Here is a 14795-nt window from a genome sequence, read left to right as displayed (position 1 = left end):
TGAAATACATCCGAGTAATACCTACATTGACTGCTGAAACTGCACCTGAGACTAATTATGCAAGAAAGTGAATTTGGAAAAATTGTTATGCCTGAGAAGTAGTGAAGAAAGAAAAGCATTTCAAGAGTAAGAGTATAGCTGGAAAAATACTGAGAGCTAAGGACTTCCTTCACATCAGCTTCTTCTGCAGTGTCTAATTCTGTTTTAATTTGTCTTTGCAGTTTGTACTTAATGAAGCTAAAGAGTACTGTTTCCACCTTTCTAAAAACAAATAGTCCTATATTACAGTGTGTCCCATTGGCTAGGAGTGTATGTCCTAACTTGGCATCTTCCCAGATTTTTTTCTTATGTTCTTTCTTCTTCCATATATTTATTTACATTTAATATTTCTATTTATTATTTCTTCAATGCATGTATAAGGACTTCTGAAGCCATGACTAGAGACCAAATAATTGTATCACACTACAATGTCTAGAATTAGGGGTTGTAGGATGGTGCGCTCTTCAAAGTCCATCACTGTGTCTTACTGGAGGATCACGAGGTACCAATGGACAACTGATAGAGGGGTCTAAGGCTGAGATGTCTGCAGTTTTACCCTGCAGTAGGAAGCAGAGTGCTTGGAGAGTGTCATAAGAATCAATCCATGCTACTTTCATTTTTGTTTTGGTGTTCAGCACTTTGAGTATTATTTGTAGGAGTGGAGAGTTTGTTGCCATCAATGAATCAATTTCTCTACACCTTATATAAATCTTTCTCACGAGGATGCAGAACTCTATAGTTGGTGGAGAACAAAGTAATAGGGTTTAATATTATTTTTATTAGGTGTGTGGAGGTGTCAAGTATTATATTTAAAACCAATGAAGATGCAATGTAATCAAAGCTTCCAAATGGAAAAGCAAATCAAAAGCAAACAGCTGCTTCGATTTAACTTTTAGTTATACAGCCGGAGTGGAATATACTTGCAAAACCTCGCTTGCCTGAAAAGTAATATCAATTGCAATACCATATATGCAATTTTGTCCTCAGAAGTTCTGGAAATGGACTTGAAGTGCTTCTCACACACAAAATTCTCCAAAAATAAACCCCAATAATGTTTTCATAACTTAAATAAATTAGCTTGAGGTCTGTAAATAAAAGTCTAAATGAACACACACTAAACATAGATAAAATCAATACTTATTAGACACAGAGAGCAAAGTGCGCAAAAATATCAGTTCTAAAAGTGTTTTGCCAAGGTTAGAAAACAGTAAGCAGAATTATGCAATATCCTAAATAACTCTTAATCAGTTGCACTTCATTTGAAAGATTTTCCAGCTGTTACATAATATCCTTCAAGAGAGAAAGGACTTACAAGGTTACACTAGAATAGTAGAGAAACTTAACAATTATTGTACAGGCTTTGGCCTGCCTTGTCCTACGAAGGCAGCCATGACATTCCTTCCAGTTCTCCCTTAAGCTGCAGTTGGGTGCGTATGTTGCCATATATAATTTCTGTTTCTTGAGTGAGATTTTCTGCCCAAATACCTCAGATACTTCTGTGTATTATGACTGTGCCTGCCTCTGAAAAAGCAGATAGGGTCTTTGAGGAAGCCTCAGATTCCAAAGGTTATCTACACTCTAAATCGTCATTCCAAATTTAAAACCTGAATTATTTTTCTAAAAGGATTTGTATATTAGTTTGTGATCATTTAGTGGAAAAATTTGGTTGAATAGATTTTTACAAGAAATTATAAGGAGAGTTCTGTCTAGATTTACAGCAAATTCATCTAAAAATTAGAATTAGAGTGGTTTCAAAACTTTTCTGCTTGTCTGGTCTGTTCAGGATGGGATTTAGATATCTTTACACAATTACAGCCTGAATTAATGCAGGTCATCATGAAGATATTCATGTTGTCTTGCAGTTCTAGCTAGAGATAATAAAGAGCATTCCAAAAGAAACATCATTCTTAAAGATTATTCAGCTTGATGCAAGCAACCAGCATGGAGACTCCAGAAATAACAGGTCTGTGACCAAAAAAGCACTGAACGAATACGTAATTTTAATACTTGCTGTATCTTGAACCTGCTATTTTCTCTATAAACCGCAGGATTTATCAGGCTGAGTTATATGACTTATGTCATCATTCAGCACTTCTACTTCTCTAAAACATTAACTTCAAGATGTGCTAAATGTTAACTTTTTTCCACTGCTGATAGGTTTTCCTATATTGCTTATTTTCTCCACTCACTCCTTTGTCTCAATAGTAACGTGTCAATGAAATCTGAAAGATGATTGTTCATGAAAAAAAATTAAGTTGATTAGAATTATTGAGTTTGTACCAATTTATGCTACTATTATAAGACTACCATATTTTTATGTATAACTGGTAGCTTAATTCAATTCCGTTCCACATATACTCAATTATACATTGCCATTTTTATTCTTTTCTGTTTAGTTCTTTCTCTCATCCACCACTGCAAATAGGAAAGATAATTTCATAGAATTTTCCTCGGCAACACCTAAGGTCATGCTACTGGCCTGTTGCAGTTAATTTAGAACAGAATCGAGGGAGAGATTTTTAAAAATTTTCTTCTTGTTCACTTTGAACCTCTGTACCGCAGAGAGGTCATTTACTGCAGTGTTCCCATTCACTGAAATCAAGTTGTTGTCTATTTCTAGTGATAGTAGTCTTACTAGTGTGCCCTTTTTCTAGGATCCTGCTCACCACAGCCCTCACACTGGCAAATCATTTGGCACATGCAGCAGCATGACCATACATCACCTTCATACACAGTTGCCATCAGCATGGGTGTACATCCAGACCAGGGAGGTCAGAAACGTTTCCAGACTCATGAAATAAAATAAAGTCTTTCAAGACGTTTAAGAAACCACTCTCTTCCTTTGGGTCTTGCTCAGATATCTAATTGTGCACCAGCTTCACTCCCCCTTGTCAGTTATACTAATAACTACACTTCAAAGAGATCTAAACATTACTAAAACTTCTTTTGTATGGATGAACTAGGTATTCCTATCCTGCAATCCAAAAATTTACCTGCATAGGAAAACTTTTAAACCATACTCTGCAGCATAGTAATGTGTATTGCAGTTTAGCATCAACTAAAAAATAATTTTTTGTAACTTATGTCTAATATGTTTGTCTCTTTGTCTCCCAACAAAACCTATCACTTCTGCCAATGTATTAGTACGACAATCCATGTCAATATTATACCCTTTACCTGACCTGAAGGAAGAAGTAAGGAAAAAAAATTAGCACAGAGGATGTGAGAGAATGGAAGGACTCGCCTCTTTTCTTACTGCCCATGGATCACTATCTTTTCTTAATGTTTGGCACAGATTTTAGAAGGGCCTCAGCTATGCTAAACTCTTTTATTTTGCCCAAAATGTTTAGATATAAAACCACTGATGCATTTTGAATGTGGTATTTAGACAAAATTTTAACTACATTTCTTCCAAACATCTGTGGGTATGTTACATAACCAGGGTCTTCTGGATCAGTTTAAGGGGCAAGCAAAGCAGGAGTGAAAGGCAGCTTTTCTCATTTGACCTTTTTTTACATCTCTTTTGCACTCATTTAGGACCAATGAAAATCACCACACAAAAGCAACCCCCCTACTACAATAGGGTATTGAAGAACATTAAATATCCCCAAAGCATTTTTTTTAAACACATAGCACAGAAACAGGGAGCAAGTCCTTATGGAATAAGTCAATTGGAGCAGAAAGAACTATGTTTCAATACTGTGAAAGCATTCCCAAAGGACCCAGAGACAACCTGTTTCAACAGGCTGTAGCATGTCTGGGGGACATCTGTGTGTTTTTTAAGAGATTTATACAATGTTGTGTGGGTGTCCTATACTTGTCTGATATGTTTTCAGAGATCTCTATTTTCTTCTACGGAGATAATAGCATTGTGTTTATTTGTTTGAAATGGCCAGGAGAAGAGGCTAAAACTTATATGTACCATGGGGAAAAAAATAAGAGTAAGCAAACATACGGAATGTTTGGACTACAGGATACAAACCCCACAGGATCTAGAGAACATACATTGTTCCCCACTGCAAAATATAACCAACTGAATGTGCTCTTTTGTGTCTTTAGAGCATTCTAGTTTGCATAGTCAGAAAACAATATAATCTGAAGAGACGTATTCTAAGCTGCCTTGATGTAGTAACGAAATATTTTTATATGTGTATCTTCTATGCTTGGCAAAAGAACAGGAAACACTTCTCAGTAGTACTTAACATGTCTCTTTCTGACTGTAACCCTCCCATAAACTCTCTTCTGCAATTCAACTTATGTGTTAGAAATGAATTTTCTACTCTCTTCATGATAATCTGTACATTGCATCCATCTCAGTAATTCTGTTATTTCCATGGCAATTTCACTTGTTGAAAGAGGAGTAAAAGCTTCTTATATAGCAACAACAAAACATGCACAACAACATAAACATAGCATATCAGCAGTAAAACACACAAAGCCTGAATCTAGCAGGAAGGTTGCACTGATGCTTGTGAGTCAGTACTAGATGGACTTATTAAAATTAGCAAACACAGCCAGAGTCATCACAATTTCTTCTGTTTTAGAAAGAGAGGATTTCCTGATACTTAACCTCTTCACACTAGTTCTGTTCTGCATATAAATTCAGAAATAAACATCTATTACAACTTTCAAACTACTTTACACTGACTGATTCAAGCAAGAGGTCATACTGTACTCAGAGTAATGAGCAGTTAGTGTATTTCCCAGTTAGATGGCTCTACAAGCTTATTCCAGTGTATTCCAGGCACAATTGAAACAAGTTGAACAATAAAATGTCAAAACTCTTACCAGAATTTCCTTTCACTGAAAAGAAAAAATTGTAACGGCATGTCTATTGGAGTCACCATACGCATGCCTGCATAAAGAATCACAGAATCATAGAATGTTTGGGTTGGAAGGAACCTTAAAGATCACCTAGTTCAAATATCCCTGCCATAAGCAGGGACATGTCCCACTAGATTAGGCTGCCCAAGGCACCATCCAACATGGCCTTGAACACTTCCAGGGATGGGCAGTCATAACTTACCTGGGCAACTTATGCCAGTGTCTCACCGCTCTCATGGTGAAGAAATTCTTCTGCATGTCTAGTCTAAATCTGCCTCTCTCCAGTTTATATTCATTACCTCTAGTCTTATAGCTACAAGCCCTTGTAAACTGTTCCTCCCCTGCTTTATTGTAGGCCCCCTTCAGGTACAGGAAGATCGCTATAAGGTCTCGTCTGAGTCTTCTCTTCCAAGGCTGAACAACGCCAACTCTCTCAGCCTGTCCTCATACAGGAGGTGCTCCAGCCCTCTAATCACCTTTGTAGCCCTTCTCCAGACCCATTCCAACAGTTCCATATCCTTCTTACATTGAGGATTCCAGAACTGGACACAATGTTCCAGATTCTCACAAGAGAAGAATAGAGGGGCTGAATCACCTCCCTCAACCTGCTGGACACACTTCTTTTGATGCAGCCCAGCATATGATTGGCCTTCTGGGCTGCGAGCACACACTGCTGGCTCATGTCGAGTTTCTCATCAACCAGCACTCCCAAGTCCTTCTCTGCAGGGCAGCTCTCAATCACATCATCCCCCATCATGTACTGAAAACAGGGATTGTCCCGACCAGGTGTAGGACCTTACACTTGGCCTTGTTGAACCTCATGATCTTCTCAGAGGCCCACTCCTCCAGCCTGTCCAGGTCCCTCTGGATGACATCCCATCCTCCCACTGTGGCAACTGCACCACTCAGCTTGGTGTCATCTGCAAACTTACTGAATCTCACTGTCAATATGATCGATGAAGACATTAAACAGCACTGGTCTTAATACAGGCTCCCAAGGGACACCATTTGTCATGGATCCCCATCTGGACTTCAAGCCATTGACCATCATTCTCTGAATATGACCATCTAATTAGTTTCTTACCCACTGAACCATCCACTCATTCAATCAATATCTCTCCAGTTCAGAGAGAAGAACGTTGTGGTAGACCATGTCAATGGCTTTATGGAAGTCCAGATAGATCACATTCCTTAGTTTACCCATGTCCACTACTGTGATTATCCCATCATAGAAAGCCATTAAGCTGGTCAGACAGGACTTGCCCCAGAGAAGCCATGCTAGCTGCCATTAACCACCTCCATGTCCTCCGTGTGCTTTAGCACAGCTTCTAGGAGGATCTGTTCCATGATGTTCTCAGGCACAGAGGTGAGGCTTACAGATCGGTAGTTCCTAGGGTCACCTTTCTACTCTTTTCAAAAATGGGCACAATGTTACCCTTCTTCCAGTCACCAGGGACTTCTCCTGATTGCCATGACTTTTCAAATATCATGGAGAGTGGCTTTGCAACCGCATCTGCCAACTCCCTCAGGACTCTGGGATGCATCTCATTAGGTCCCATAGACTTATATATGTTCAGGTTCCACAGGCGGTCATGAACCTGATCCTCCTCTACACTGGGAGGAGGTTTACCCTCCTGGTCACCATCTTGTTGTCCCATGACCCAGGAGGGGTGAAGAGAGCCGTTGTCAGAGAAGACTGAGGCAAAAAACTTGTAAAGTACCTCAACCTTCTCATCTGTTGATACGAGATCACCATTTTCATTCATCAGTGGGGGCACGTTCTCTTTAAACTTCCTCTTCTGATTGACATAGCTGTAGAAGCCCTTCTTGTTGGTCTTTCTTTCCCTTGCCAAGTTCAGCTCCAGCTGCTCCTTGGCTTTCCTGACCCCATGCCTACTCAAGAGGGTAGCGTCCCTATACACTTTCCAGACTCCCTGTGCCTGCTTGCACTGCCTGTGCAGTTCCTTCTTGTTCTTGAGTTTGACCAGCAGGTCTCAACTCAGCCACGTTAGTCTCTTCCCTTTCCTGCCTGATATACTACGACTGGGGACTGAGCACTCTTGAGCTCTAGGGAAAGCTTCCTTAAATATTTTCCAGCTCTGTTCTGCTCCCTTGTCCCAGAGGACCATGTCCCAGGGGGTCCTGCCAAGTAACTCCTTGAAGAGCTGGAATTCTGTTTTCCTGAAATTTAAGGTCCTGACCATAGTCCTCACCTGTCCCATATCCCTCTGGAACTTGAAATCCATCAGTGCGTGATCACTGCAGCCCAGGCTGCCTCCAATCCTAACATCACTGTTGAGTTCACTTGTATTAGTGACCATCAGATGTGGTATTGCATCCCCTCAGGTGGGGGTCTCTATTAGCTGGATTGTGTAACAAAAATATGCAACTTTCAGTCACTGCCATAGTCTTCATAACTCCAATCTCTCCAGAGAACTGGGTCCTGCCAATAGAACACTAGTAGACAATAATTATTTTCTAGCAGTTGGAGCAAGATTTTCCTGTGAGTTCTGGTTATTCTGCTAAGAGGAGAGGTTCCATCCTTACTTTATTCTGCCACGTCACTTCTGGTTGTATTTTTTGTCCACAAGCTCTTTACAGCAAGGGATGTCTTTTTAATTCTGTGCACTAACAGTACTTGGCCCAATGGATCAGTAAGGAATATTGCACTACAAAATGAAAATAAAATACCCTTTCTTATGGAAGAAACTAAATAAACAGTTCTATTCTTTCTTCAGCCCCTTTAGAGCACAAATAAATAGAGAATCCTGTACCAAGCTTTAGATGTAATGCTCAATCTCTTCAACAGAAACAATGAAACCCATAGAGGCTAAAGAAAAGATGAATTTCAAATACTAATAGACACAAATGGACTTTAATAAGTCTCTCCAAATATCTTCCAACTAATAAAAATCACAGGGGAGAAGATTAGAGTGATAATAGCAAGTCACAGCCAAACATGATATGCTTTTGAACTGAACAACAAACCTGAAACAAAAAAACAACACGTATTCAGAATGGCAAGAATTATATTATGCCTGCTTTTGTTGCCTGCTTAAAAATTACTATAATTCCCCTTCCAGGACAGATTTAGCATCATCCAGACAACCAGAATTTACAGCATAGACTTAGGACATAAAACAGGTCTATGCTTGGTCTAGCACATCTAATTGTCAATATGAAAAGTATAGCCAGAGATAGACATTGAACACAACAGAATATGACCTACAGTATCAAAATATTGCACAAAACTTTGCCCAAAAATGACTGTCATTACAAAACTTACAGAAGACATATGTCTAAATGGAATATATGATGTTCAGTGAACAAAAATTATTGGACTTGATGATCTCAAAGGTCTTTCCAACCAAAAAAATTCTATGATCCTGTGAAAATGGAAACAAAGCCTAATATTTCTGTAACAAACATTCTTGAGCAAACCTGAATAACTACAGTGTGAGTGGAGAAGCAGAGAGGGAGGGAGCTGCAGACATCTCTGAGAGCGCAAAGAGGTAAGTCGGGTCTTGTAGTAGGCTCTTGGACAAGTGTAAAGGAACACTTAGATGATGATTTCAGTGAATATTCAGATATAGGTTCTCTTTCTGATCTATGATTTCATCCCAGAAATTACATCTCAACACCTTTATTACTAAAACAGCCTCAGATCATTTCAGTACTTCATCTTTTCTGTCCTACTTAGATCACTTTTCATCATAGTTAGGCAAGAAACTTGGTTCTCACTTTCCAAAGATTCTGGTGGCAATCACTGGAATAAGCAAATATTGTAGTACCAAGAGCAAATCCCCTTGGTAAGGTTTCAGCCCTATGCCATGCATGTATGTGAGAGACATCTGAAAACAGATACAGAAATTCTTTACAATTTCTCTGAAATCATAAGTGTTCGACCCTCAGGGGCTATGCTGTTAATTCAGAATGATCAGCCTTCCAAGACATGAAAAGTAACAACTGATGCTTTGACAGGCTAAGCGATCTTTCAAAGTCCATTCATCACATCATTAATAACGTCCTTGTTACTGCCACTTACTGCAGATAACTGTTGAGATGCCCAGTGATTTCAATTGTTTAGGAAATTACAGATCTCTCAGAATATAATGTGTTTTCCTTTGATTCTGAATGTCAAACAATGCACAAATAACACTATTTATTTTCCAATTTGTTCTTGTGTTCTTAGTCACCCAGAACTCTTCATGATCAAGCTACTGTTTAATGTATTTATTCTAGACATTTGGTATGACTTTAAAGGAATAAAGCTGAATTTACCAAATTCTTTATGCAGAAATCAACAAATGAAACATAATAAACAATGCCTGCTTCTCATGTAGCAACTTTAGAGAATAGTTACATTAGACCAAACAAATCACTACAGTTTCCTTGTAAAATAATTGAAGACTTAATGGCTAAGTTTTTTCCAGTCATCAATATTTTACAGCTTTTGAACCTGCTTCTTTGTTGTTCTGCAATGCAAGCTGTGTACAGAAGGGACACATTCCAAGAATAAATTTTTTAAATCAGTGCCTGTTCCACTAAGAAAATTCTAACTTTAAGCATTTACATTTCCTATGTCTTTTTTTAGACTGTTCAACTGAAAGAAAGATCTGAATAAGAAAGCAAAATTCAAAAAAAACCCAACAAAATGGTATTCAGTTATGGGTATCCTAGAAGTTTTTTCCTACCTTTCCTACATGGACAATGACATATCACATAGAAACGTGTATTACCAACAAGAGTAGTAGCGGTTTTAAGTATCAGTTTCCACAGGGTAGAAATGTAAATGGCCACAGAAGATGCAAGGCAATGGAAAATAGAGTTCTATTACACGTCAATTGTTTTCCTAGAAGTTACACATGTGTTAACAGATTGAAGCAGGAATCAGTCTTTTGTCTGTACAATGGGTTCTCTACAGAGTGAGTGGTATGTTTTCATTTTAGATGAGAAGATTAATTTTAGATAAGAGATGTTCTAGAGTGGAATAAGTTTCTTTCACTTTGTGCTCTAAAAGGAGCCAGTAAAAAAAGAATGAAGTGTCTTTTCTATATATAAAAATATTTGCATGTAATATGAGTAACTTTCAGGAATCTTTGTGGAGTTTATATTTCAGTGAAACTGGAAGAAAAACCAAACTGGCTTCCTTTGTTTCTTTCTCCATTTTAAGATATTGCAAGATCCTTCTTTCCCCTCCGACACTTCAAAAAAATTTAAACTCTTACTTTACAAAAGGACTTCAGAGCAGTTAAACTATCTGTAGAAAAAATTATTCAAGAGCCTCTGTTTCTTTTAAATTAGTGTATCAGTTACTTTTGCCATATTACTGTAAAAATATTAAGAAGACAGAAGTGCTGCCCCAAAAATATTATCCCTGATTTAATACCAGTACAGAGCACACGTGTATTTGAGTGCATAAGCATGCACATGCCTGTATAGGTATGAATTTATCCTTTCTGCAAAGTGCTGTGGATAGAGAATAACAGGGAAAGCTTTTATCCACAGTCTGTCAAGCTTTTCTGTGTATCTACGATCTATGTAAAAGTACATAATAAAAATACATAATGTGAATGCATGTATACTCGAAGTATAGACAGAATACAGTAGCTTGGATGGTTATAATGTAATGTTCATAAGCAGAGGTTTTGTTTCCCTGTTGCATGTACACACCAAATGACAGTAGGGAACAGGAAATGCAGTACAAAGGGAGCTCTCCAGTTGAGAGACATCATTTCTAGATGACTTGAAGTATTCTCTCACCTAGCCCTTACAATGTCAAGACTAATGCATTATGGTTCCTTTCAGGCTCCTGCAATCTACTGGAAAGAATTTTATTCCAGTTTTATACAATTATGAGACTTACCTTTGCTAGTATTTATAGTTTACATAGAAACCTTAGGTCATTGTGAATCACTCAGGGTTTCTTTTTTTTTTTTTTACTTCTAAAGAAATGTGAGCTGCATAATTCAGTGCAGAGCACATATGAAAGGAGTTCAACAATATTATCAAGTGGCTGCTGGACAATACACTGCATCACGTGACAAAAGATTAAAAATAGGAACAAGTCAAAGAAGAAAGGATGGAGCAGCAAGTTCTTGAACTAAAGGCTGATTTTACAGAACTCAAGAGAGATGGGAAGGTTCTTAACCTTTTATATTCAATATCAGTGGTAGATAATCCTCTGAAGTACAGTCATTCACTTGCATGGCCTTTGCACTGGAACCATCAACGTTGCCACTGTGACTTGGGGAATTCATTCCTGCCTGCCTGACTCCCCAGCTGACATGCTGCAGGCTTTACTGCATGCAAATCTTACCAAAGGGCTCTGTGTCTTCATGACTGAACCTGTAGGATAACATAAAAACAGCCTATAGTATGTGCTGCAATGTATTGTATTATACAGTGCTATAAAATTTCAATGCAAAGGTTAACAGTAGGAAAAAAGACATTTATAATTTTAAAAAGTTTGTTGTTGTTAAGTTTTCTATTATCTAAAATATACTTTTCTTCCAGCATTGAGGTCATTAACCTCTTCTAAACTGTGATTCCCACAGGTTTTGAACACAACCTGATAACATGATTTACACCAGTCAGCAACTAAGCACCACAGTTGCTTGCTCACTCCTACCCCAGTGGGATTGGGGGAAGAATCAGAAGGGTAACTGTGAGAAAAAAACAGGGTTTGAGATAAGGATAGTTTAATGGATAAAGAGAGAGCCACATGTGCAAGAAAAGTAAAGCAAGGAATTTGGTCATCCAGATGGAGGGAAATGGCAACAGGTTCCTGCCCAGCACAGCAGGTGTGTCTCCCCCATGTCAACGTCAGCCACTCAGGTTCACTTGCACAATAGATATGAGGCTCCGCAAGTGGAATCAAACGTTTATGAGGATGATGAGTCTCACAGACTCTTCATAACATTCTGGGTCCAGTTCTGTTCAATATCTTTGTCAATGATCTGGATGAAGGGATTGAATGTAGCCTTAGTAAGTTTGAAGATGGGACTAAGCTGGGGAGAAGTGTTCATCTGCTTGAGGGTAGGGAGAGTTCACAAAGGGCAGGCTGGATCCATGGACTGACACCACTGGGATGAGGTTAAACAAGGCCGAGTGCTGAGTCCTGCACAACAACCCCATGCAGTGCTACAGGCCTGCAGAAGAGTGGCTGGAAAGCTGCCTGGCAGAGAAGCACCTGGGGATGTTAGTTGACAGCCAACTGAATATGAGCTAGCAGTGGCCCAGGAGGCCAAGAAGACCAATGCCCCTGTACTTGGCATTGGTGAGTCTGCATATGATACCGTGTTTAGTTTTGGCTCCCTCGCTACAAGAAAGGCATTGAGGTCCTGGAATATGTCCACATAAGTGCAACAAAGCTGGTAAAGTAGGTGGAGAACAAGTCTTATGAGAAGTAGCTGAGGGAACTGGGTTTTTTAGCCTAGCAAGAAGGAGGCTAAGGGGAGACCTTATCACTGTCTACAGCTATGTGAAAGAAGGTAGTAGTGGGTGAGTGTTGGTCTCTTCTCTCCGATAGGCAATAGGATGAGAGGGAATGGCCTGAAGTTGTACCAGGGAGGTTCATATTAGAGACTAGGAAAAATTTCTTCACCAAAAGGGTTCACAGGCACTGGAATGGGCCACCCAAGGAGGTGGTTGGGTCACCATCCCTGGAGGTATTTAAAAGACGGTTAGATGAAGTGCTTAGGGATATGATTTAGTAGTGGACAGGTATGATTGGACTCACTGATCTCAAAGGCCTTTTCCAACCTAGTGATTCTATGATTCTATGATTCACTGCTTCCCTTCAGCAGAAAAGTGTTAAGCCATCTCCAGGATCACAGGTCTTCCTTACAAATAATAGTTACTTGGGAAGAAGAATAGTTACTTGCTATTGCTCCAAATGTCCCTCTCTTCCACTTTCTTCCCCCAGCTTTTATTGCTGAGCATGACACCATATGATATGGAATAGCTCTTTCGCCCGTTGAAGACAGCTACCTCAGCTGTGTCTCCACCCAAATTCTTGTGCTCATTCTCTGGTGGAGCAGTGTGAGAAGCAGAAAAGACATTGACTCTGCATAAGCACTGGTCAGTAATAGCTAAAACATCCCCATTTAATCAACACTGTTTTTAGTACAAATCCAAAACATAGCCCCAGACAAGCTACTGTGAAGAAAAATTAACTCTGTCCCAGCCAAAACCAGTATACCTGTATGGAATTGAAGGAAATCATAGTATTTGATATTAAATGACATAGCAGGATAGAAAAAAAAAAAAGAAGACCTTGTATTGGTGCATAAACCCATCTTTGGGTGTGTGTAGGCAAAAGTCATTTCTAAGAGGATGTCTTGCACTGTTACATACTGAGAACTTAACACAGGGAAAGATATTAAGAGAACGGGGAAGGGTGGTGTTTTGTATAACTATACAACATTTTAACATAGTGCTGGTATCAATAAACTGGGAAGAAAGTGGAGAACAGATAAGTGTCTTCTGCTGACATAACCAGCTAATGCAACACCAGTGGGTTAGGGACTTTGGTTTGGTTTTTTTGGGGTGGGGGGAAGTTGGAGAGAGAGGAAAAAAAATAATGGTAATGAGATGAAATGCAATGCAGAATAAGAATACAACGTCATATGGTAAAATGCACATTTTCTTAAAATAACATATTCCTGTTTGACGAAGAATTGTTTGATTAGGGGCAGTTGACTAGAGGAGTTACTTGCTCTGAAGCCAAAATTAACTTCAATAATAACTTCAGTACAGAGAGAACACTTCTAAAACTTTTGCTGATGACATAGTACTGGAAGATTTCATCAGTATGGAAGATGATTGGGTGTTTGCCCAATACATTCACTTTCAAGTCACCTTGAATACAGAGGGTACAGAAACTGTACTTTTTAGTGCACTCATACAAAGTGATGCACAGTGGAATTAATTAGAAAAGTCTATGTTAGTTTTATCAACTGAAGAAAAACAGGATGTTGTCTTGAATTATACTCACAGAATGCAGTCATGAGAAAAGTAAACAAAATTTTAGGACACATCACATGAAATGTTGGAATAATACTAGAAAGTGTGCAGCGGTAAAGAGAGTTGATGAAATATATCTGAGATTTGAAATACTGGTCATCAGTGAATGTTATCTTACACTAGAGCCTGAAGGTGACTAGAACAGCCCGCTTAAGGAAGCAGAAAACGCTCAAACAAGCAGAAACTAGGTGATTAAGACAGCGTCTGCTGGAACTTCCCTAATGAGTTACCCAGCCAACACTACAACAGTCAGATTAGCTGGTGGAAATAACATGCCAAATCATCATTCATGCTTTCAACAAGTGCTTCCTGCATTCAACCCTTCCTGTGGGCTGCAATGTCTGCCAACACCAAATCTTGCAGGATCATCCATCAGAGTCTACTTAGACACAGAAGTGCAGAAGTTATAGCCAAAATATGTGAGATTATACAAAAGCCACTCAAAATAACACTTCTCTGTTGCACCAAAACAACACATATAATTGAGTTTATTTGTTTTCAGCTTCTAGACAGAGAAAACAGAAGTGAAGAGTGAGGATACAAATGTTGAGGTTTACACATTTGTGTTTTTCCCATCTGCCAGTGCCATCAAATAACATCTTTCTTATTGGTTCCCGTAGTCAAATGTGACAGTCTCTGAAGACTTACCATCTTTCTTAAGATACACCTGATATTTTTAAACTGACTAAAAGAGTCTGTTTCAATTTCTCATAAGTTCTGACACGCATGTAAGAGGACAGATTTCACAGGCATACCAGAGAAGGCTGACACATGGACTGCTAAAAGAAAAGCCTTAGATCTCCCATATTATAGAAAATTGCAGTGCAAGACTTCCAAATACATTTTATGTTTCATGGATTACATGGATTGCTCCCCTTTTCTGAAGCCTGAGCTGAGCAACAAAC

Source organism: Cuculus canorus, chromosome Z (assembly GCF_017976375.1).
Source record: "Cuculus canorus isolate bCucCan1 chromosome Z, bCucCan1.pri, whole genome shotgun sequence".
Lineage (NCBI taxonomy): Eukaryota > Metazoa > Chordata > Aves > Cuculiformes > Cuculidae > Cuculus > Cuculus canorus.
The sequence above is the reverse complement of the archived record's forward strand: the minus strand, read 5'-3'. Positions refer to the sequence as shown.